Here is a 9,173-nt window from a genome sequence, read left to right as displayed (position 1 = left end):
GCTTGACAACGACATTAGAATCTATGTCGAAACGTCGCCTATATAGAATAAAGAAGTTGTATATCCATAAATATAGTCCTCATTCTTCTTCTACTTCTAGAATGCCAATCAAAGAAATTCTGAAAACAAGTCGCTTGGTATAATTAAAATATCCAAATTTATCTCTAGACTTTTTAATACATTATATTACGTATTCTATATATGTGGAATTTGTCGTCACAGATACTACTTTTGTCGTAAAGCATGTTTAGGTTTTCTTGACATGCTCAGGATTTTGTTTGGGTTGTCAAACACTTCCTGAGTCAATACTTTTGAAAAAAATAGAGAACTTTGTTTGCGTGGCAACTGACAGTACACACCCCTACAACTCTTCACAACACCACTTTTTATTTACGAATCCTTTGAAATGTACAGTTTATGTTTGTAGGCTGTTGATATCGATATTGACTTAAAATTCCAAACGTTTTTGTTCATGAACCTGGTGGCAATCTGTTTCCGTTTTAACCACGATTTATTGAAAAGTTTGTCATGGCAAAAGAGATTGTTCATCAAGATGTGGCGAAAATTAGAACCCGAAGTAGGGAACAACTCACTAGATTCTCTTAAGTTGGTATTAATTTTACAGGTCACTGCGTGTTTCCAGTTCAGATAAGCGTCCCTTTGTTGTTGGATGGAGACGCTGGACGTACGGGGCAATGTTAATCTGGCGTGAAAATGAATCGGTCGCAGACAGACTGTGTTTTCATGATTTAATAGCCAGCAAATCCCATGCACTACGCGAAGTGGACTGACCGTGTACAGAATTAAGGAAATAAATACACCCAGGAGAACGATGAGAGCGATCATGAAGGAGGGGTTTGTGGACTTTGGAATCACCATGTATACAGACTTGGGTCTCGTTACCATACCTGTGAGTGTTCGTTTTTCTTTGTGGACAAGACAAGAATTATGCATTCTTGTGGAAAAGGTATTGTCGTTTCTATCTGCTGTGATAATGTCTTTCAGAAACATTCAGAAGTTGGCTAGGCATACAACATTGAAGCAAACGTACACCTAACAGTGGACATCCTTTTCCCTAAACAGTTGCATACGTTTCTGAAACCAACTCGTCTCAACCCAGGAAATATGACACGTCAGCTATTATTATAGTAGTGTAGTACTGATTCCGTTGATTCACCTCCCGAATGTTGTTGGTAACGTGCGCGTTAGTTACCAGACCGCCATTTAATTCGCCACGTTTGTTGTGAATGAAATTAGAACGAAACAATTACCTTCATCATTTGGAATAATCTGTAGAAAGGGAGGAAAGACTCTAAAAACTAACTAACAAATCTGAAAAGATGTCTTAAGATATTTGTTTCGCTTAATACGTATACGACTTGGGAACACATTACAACCAATAGTGTAGTATGACAAAAGATGTACCGAAACGATATTGATTGATAAGAAGAAGATCCAGAATTTCAAAACAAGTGATTACGGATAATAGTTTTAGATCATGGTGATGTCCTACCTGACCATAATGTCAGAACCAATTCACTGCCAGATCTGTTTTCAGGTTTCAAACTGACATTAGAGTGGTGCTCATTTCGACCTCATCAGACACGAATCGGGTCTCGTGTGAAAACCGGACAAGGGACGTCCGACGATTACCACAGTTTCGACGATGTGGACATCATTGACGTCTGTGGTCAATATGACCTGTAAGAGGTGGGGCAACAAACAGATGGCGATGAGCTACGTGGGGACGATTTCGTATCGCCAACCCGTAACTCTACTCCAGAAGCCGTATGAAAGTTTGCAGCAGTTTGATGAGCCGTTTAATTTCAGTAGAACCGTTAATCGGATCCGTATCCTTCTTGTTGATATTGGACGCCCTGAACGGGATGCATCGCAGCCATTTGGGTTTCTAAAAAAAATATGTTTCAATGTCTTCTTATCACGGCCAGTACAACAATTGAACGAAATGACCTCTGCATTGAGACTTCTGACAGTTTAATTCATGCCAATTGTCCGTAGACACCCTAACCACTGCAAACGCCGAAGCGCGTATTCATATACATACAAATGAAGGAAATTGAAGCACAATTGTATCATAAGTACGATCAACATTGTTACTAACGTTCATGACATTGTTACTCTCGGGCATGCCATTGGTTCTAACGTACATGGGGGCGGTGGTTAAAGCTTGTCACGCCGAAGACCCGGGTTCGAATCCCTACATGGGTACAATGTGAGAAGCCCATTTCTGGTGTCCCCCGCGGTGATGTTGCTAGAATATTGCTAAAAGCGGCGTAAAACCAAACTCAGTCACTCAGTCAGTCTAACGTACATAACATTGTTACTAACGTACATGACATTGTTACTATCGGGCATGACATTGTTACTTAAGTACATAACATTGTTACTAACGTTCATGACATTGTTACTAACGTGCACGACATTGTTACTCTCGGGCATGACATTGTTACTAACGTGCACGACATTGTTACTCTCGGGCATGACATTATTACTAACGTTCATGACATTGTTACTAACGTGCACAACATTGTTACTCTCGGGCATGACATTGTTACTAACGTGCACGACATTGTTACTCTCGGGCATGACATTATTACTAACGTACATGACATTGTTACTAACGTTCATGCCATTGTTACTAACGTTTCATGACATTGTTACTCTCGGGCGTGACATTGTTACTAACGATCATGCCATTGTTACTAAAGTTCATGACATTGTTACAAACGTGCATGACATTGTTACTCTCGGGCGTGACATTGTTACTAGCGTACATATCATTGTTAGTAACGTGCATGACATTGTTACTAACGTGCATGCCAATATTACTACGTTCATGACAGTGTTACTAACGTGCCCGATATTGTTACTAACGTGCATGACATTGTTACTAACTTGCATGGCATTGTTACTAACGTGCCCGATATTGTTACTAACGTGCATGACATTATACTAAAGTGCACGATATTGTTACTAACGTGCATGACATAATTGTTACTAACGTGCACGATATGGTTACTAACGTGCATGCCATTATTACTAACGTTCATGACAGTGTTACTAGCATGCATGGCCTTGTTACTAACGTTACTACTGTCATTGTTACGTGAGACCCCTGCAAACTATTGGACGTGTTTCTTGTTGACGTGGAAAGGCTTTTGTCGTTTCTACTTAACACTACGTTTCACAGTTATAAGGGTTTCTGCATAAGGCGTTTGTCTTCATCATTTTCTTTGTCCTTCAACTTAGTATTAACATTTATATATACGATCCACTTATTTTGTCCAAATATCATGGGAAGCTTTGTGGTTAAATCGTCCCTCACGCCGGAACCCGGATTTGATTCCCCGTGTGAATAACATTAATGCTGTATAGTCATATTGACAGCTTAAAGCCTGACCTACTAACTGTTAATAGACGACAGGTTATTAACCTTATTCAGAGACCATTCAAACATACTTTGTCTTTCTTCTTGATACTGATCCGGATTATTTCATACGGTCCTCATGAGTATTAAATGACACCTCACTCCTGTAGCTGACGGGAATAAGCGATTGTCAATTAAAGTTGATCTGCATGTTGCCTAACGCTGCATCCAAAGACTAATGTGACTGGTATGGTATTTTCAGTTCTTTCTAATGCAGTTTTAAAAGATAAAATAGTGGGCAAATATTGCGCTTGACTCTTGAACTAAAAGGTCAATGCAGAAAGTATAGAAGGGCACAGGGAATATCTCAAGCTTCAGGGAAACGAAGACAACTTCACTGGACACGCGAAGCGTTTCCTTGTATGTTACACATGGTATTGGATAGGCCTGGGACGGGTCCAAATTTTCTACCCGGGTACCCCACCCCCTATTATCCTACCCTACCCGGATACCGGTTATGTTGATTCCTGACATAAAATTTGTAAGAAATGACAATATATTTTTCATCTTGGAGGCTAATATCTTAACCATGTATTATATTCAAAAGAAATTACTGTAACTATGTCTAAATCTTCAAAGACAATACAGCCATTTAATCATGAAAGAATAACATATTACATTGTTTAATCTATTAGTCACATGATCAAAACGGGTCTGGGTATTGAGACGGGTACCCGGGTGAAACTCATTACCCACCCGCCCCAGGTTACGCGTCCCAGCCCTAGTATTGGATTATTGCTCAGTTAAGAATAACCTGGAAATCGTGAGAATGCAACGTCATTAAAGGCATATTGAGCCGTTGACAATAATTGCATGTATACACGGTGTAGAAATATATAAAACTAAACTGTTCTTCCAATTAAGAGTACCGGATACAATCACGAAATGAACTAACAATTATCTGTTATTCAGACATTAATTAACACGTTCCTCAATATAACGCCACAATTACTAATCTACTGGACATACAAACCAGTCGACGTAGCATATAAATCAACAAACATCAAAGCAAAGAGTCTGTTTCGTTATTAATGACCACTATTAACGTCCCATATATAATCCTACGATGGTACAGTACGATTAATGCATATTTCGTTTTGCGTTGTGGTTTTTCCATGAATCAGATATATTTGTGTTTGTAAACGCTGCCAAACCACCCCAGAGCCCTTCATAACATCCATATTCATTCACAGAACCTCTAAAATTTTCAATTACCTTTTTACAGGCCTCTGCTGATATCAATATAGCACTTAAGATTCCAAACGTTTTTCTTGAAGAAGGTCCTGGCAAACTGTCTCTGCTCTTACCACGATTTATTAACCATGTTATCATGGCAAAGAGGAATGTTAATCAAGATCTGGCGAAAATCAGAATCCAAAGTGGGCAAAAACTCACAACACTGACTTAAGTAGGCTTAATTTTACAGGTCACCGCTCATTTCCAGTTCAGATGAAGCTTCCCTTTGTTGCGGGATGGAGTCAGAGACTCTGAACGAGGAGGTCAATGTTAATCTAGCGTTAAAATGAACAGGTCGCAGACACTCAGTTTATATGATTTAATAGTAAGCAGAACTCTGCCGTGTACGCAGAGAACTGACCGAGTATTAACTTAGGAAAATAAATACGCCCAGGAGAACGATGGTGGCGATCATCCAGTAACGGCGTGTGGAATCGTTTCGCAAAAACTGTGACCTCCTTTCACAAGCTGTATTTCTTGCTTAATTCGTTTTGTTGTGCTATAAAAAAGTAAGACGCATTTATCTAATATTCATGGTTGCTGGATAGGCTTCTGGAAAGAGTATCGGAGTATGTTTAGTGTAGCTGGTGCAACGTACTGTTGAATGGAAAGACAATGTTCATGTGCGCCCTGTTAAGATGATCTATACTTGTTACATTGTGTACACATCTATTTCAGTATTGCGCTGGCTGAAGAAAAAAGATATTTAGAAGTGTTGTTAACATTGCATCAAATGTTTTTCTTAACTGGATGCTATGTTCTTTATGAGAGGTGCACATTTAGACGTTTAAGAGATGACGTGGAAGAAACAGTCGTATTGTTTAAGGTGGCATGTCAAGTTTAGATGCATGTTTAAAGCAGACACACAGATACAGCAATTTACCTGTTCACATATATCATTCACCGCAGATGGCCATCGTCTGGTTGGACTGAGATAGAATTAATTGTTTCTGAAGTTATGGGCATTGGAAACTGGTATGTCTGTATGTTATCCTTATATACTTCCTTATGCTTCCTTGTTAGGTTGATTGTTGAACCCATTGCTGTTAAGAGTACAAGTACAAATGGATACCATCTTCTTAACTCCAAGAATGTACCTTTTGTAAGGAAATGCCTTTTCAAGGTTTTCGATAGCTTATATTTTCAGGGACGAGGACTTCACATGACATATACACTTAATATAGGGTAAAGTAGTAGTCCGTCTCTTTGTCCATGTATGATGTGAGAAAATCGACACATGTCACTGTTCTCAGTTTGATGAGTGGTAAATAAATGTACTGCGTTAAAGAGATGTTTCCTTACTTCATGTTGATCCAGTGATTTGGATTGAATATAACATGTGAAACAAAAATACAGTTAGGTCTTACTAAGACTCAGCTTTCATATTTTCCAAGCTTGTGTGTATCATTTGAGAATATCTACTTACAACTTTGTCCGTGGGAAGACCGGGTGATCATCCAGATGATTGCAAGGACTGCCTCATATTATATAATGGAAAGGAGAAACAAAATACGAGGGTAGTCAAAACTCTCTTCCTCCCCGATGTTGTTGCAGAGTTTCCTCATCAGGCCGAGGACTCGCGCCGGGTGTATTTACATGTACCAGGGTATGTGTGAAGCCCATTATTGTTCCCCAGGCGACATGACATTTCTGGATACTTATCTTACTGACTGTTAGTATGTGAAGTTGTTTACTGTGTTTAGAGGCCCATCAAACGACCTTACAGGGACGTTGTGGTGGGTTTACATTGTAACATAAGCTCGTCACCCAGAAGTCCAACTGCCCAAATGGGTAAGTTGAATAAATTGTGGCATTGTTGGAAAATGCGTACAATCAACCTCAGGAACTCACGCTATTGTTTACATGACAAATGGATTGTACAATCACAAATACTACAACGTTGTTGACAAAACCATCTACTAAATGAAAGAAATTCAATCACACCAAAATCAATATAAAGACTAATGGAAGATCATTTCCAACACTATTTAGATGAAATGTGTCCGACAAAACCCGCAAGACTAATAACACTTGAGCTTTTCCACAGAACCTTTATATATAGAGGGAAACAAATAAGGGAACACATGAAAGTACAAGTGTTCCTTTATTCTTTTCCAGGTTTCGTCACAAACTTTGTATTGCACTGTGAGTGAAAATCTGATTGTAAATAAAGGAACACTGCGATGAACTGGTGTTCCCTTATTTGTTGCCCGCAATATATATATTCAATCACACATCAAAGGGCGAAGTGTGTGGTTTTTTTCTGTTGTCAAATATTAGTTTGTGGATTCTACTAATCCTGACTACATTTACATCAACAAGATAAGTAAAAATGTGTCCTTTGATCATAGCACTCATTACATTATAAATTCTGCTGATATTAAGAAGATGAAAAAGGATTCTTCCCTTCAAAAGCGGAAAAATATACTTTTTACGAAATGCTTAGATTAGGTTAAGTATTTGTCGTAGGAAATAAACTATTGATGGTTTCATTTAGTATGAAAAAAGTAAGGAAAATTATATTCAAGATAAAATGATGTTTTTCATATTGTATAATACACTTCCGGGTTAAAGAAACTAACGTAAAAACTCATGTAGGAATGTGGCTAAAAATGTAACATACACAACATGAGTATTCGATGGTGATTCGTTAAATACGGATATCAGCTGTGTTTCTTTTTGCCTTACGTTTGCAGTGTTTTGGCCAGGGTTTTCAATCTTATAACTTCGTGCGATATGGTGGTCAATTGCATTCTTTCTTTTATCACCGCCTCCGTGGTGTAGTGGTTAGAGCGTCCGCCCGGTGAGCGGAAGGTCGCGGGTTCGATCCCCGACCGCGTCATACCAAAAGACGTTAAAATATGGTACTTGTTGGTCGCAGCCTGGCGCTCGGCATTAATGGGTATAACAAGGACTGGTCGGCTCGGAGTCAGTATAATGTGTCTGAGTGGGGTATTCATGCTAGCACTATAAAACCAGCTTAAGTCTGGGCTAGTACAAGCAGCCACACATACACATACGCATGCACGTCGTCATATGAGCGACATATTCTCAAGCACGACGTTAAAACCCAATTTCACCTCACCTCACCTTTCTTTTATCCGTCCCTGCGAGTCCTATCATTCTTTGCCTCGACGCTCGCATAGTGCAAACGACTAATCGTGTTTATGTATCTCTTCAATGAAAATATGTAGTCTCTTGTGAGTAAAACAGCTGTCCTCAGAAAATGTATTGTGCTTTGAGGCATACCTCAAGTCTAAGTATAAATGTTACAGTCAGACTGTGTTATCAGTCATTTCGTGTAATGACTGAAACTTTCAGTCAATTCGTGAAATGACTGTTGAAAGGTGCCATACAATTAGGTGCAAGTGTGTTAGGGCCAAGCTGAAATGTAAAAGTCTTTGCCATAATAGCTTCAACCGTTGTAACAAGTAATGACTGTATGTGCCAAGACCTGCCCTTCTGTGTATGTGCTATGAATAATGATTGTTATCTGATTACACGTATATGAAATAGAAAATATAATATGTATATTTTGTTTTATCATATATGAAGTATCACCAACGAACAACCATTTCAGTCAGATAGTGTAACTCACAGGGACAAATTTCAGTCATTTCATGAAATGACTAGAAATTTCAGTCATTTCATGAACTAACTGACCAAAACAGTCATATCACGATTTAACTGAAAGTTTCAGTCATTTTACGAAATGGGTCTGATAACACAGTCTGACTGTAACATAAACACACTACCGCACAGTTACCCTACTGGCTATTGACTGCACATATATCTTGACTAATTCTGCACAAGTCGTCGTCATTCATCTCCCAGACACGTACAATACTCTCTGAATGGGTTTCGCAGAGAGAGACGAGGACGGATAAGCTCGAAGCATCATGAAACATCGTCATGGTATGTTTGAATAATAATTATCGTGAACAGTTTTTTGCAAAGCTGCACCCATTTTGATTGTATTCCCTTTCTCAATTAAAATAAAACTGCTTCGATAACTCGTAACATTCACTCAAATGATGAGAGAGATAACAATTCCACTGTGTAGTCAATCATGTTCGTTGAATGCCTGCTGCAAGGTTCTAGCAAGATGCGCAATACTCCATAATGCATATAACATAACTAGCTGCACCACACAAACAACCGTATGCCAAAGAAAATACCACGACGGGTTAAATATATGGAACATTCTCCCGTCTCACCACACGTGGCACCAGCAACGCTAAACAAACCCCGCGTTCATTCCCTCTAGTACAATCAGATGCTTGGCACCTTGTACTGCACCACAAAGAGTACTAGCCGAGAGCCACGGATGTGTAAGGAGGTCGTAAGTCCCTATAGCGTTCACAAAACGATTCCAACAAAGTCAGCAAACGTCAACTGGATAATCGCAGTCATAGTTCTCCTGGTCTGATTTATGTTCGTAAATCTGTAGTAAATCGACAGCGTGTGCTGCAAGTCTCCAGCTGGCCAT

This window comes from Haliotis rubra, unplaced genomic scaffold, assembly GCF_003918875.1.
Source record: "Haliotis rubra isolate DU_JTF1 unplaced genomic scaffold, ASM391887v1 Scf443, whole genome shotgun sequence".
Classification (NCBI taxonomy): Eukaryota; Metazoa; Mollusca; class Gastropoda; order Lepetellida; family Haliotidae; genus Haliotis; species Haliotis rubra.
Note: the sequence above shows the minus strand (reverse complement) of the source record.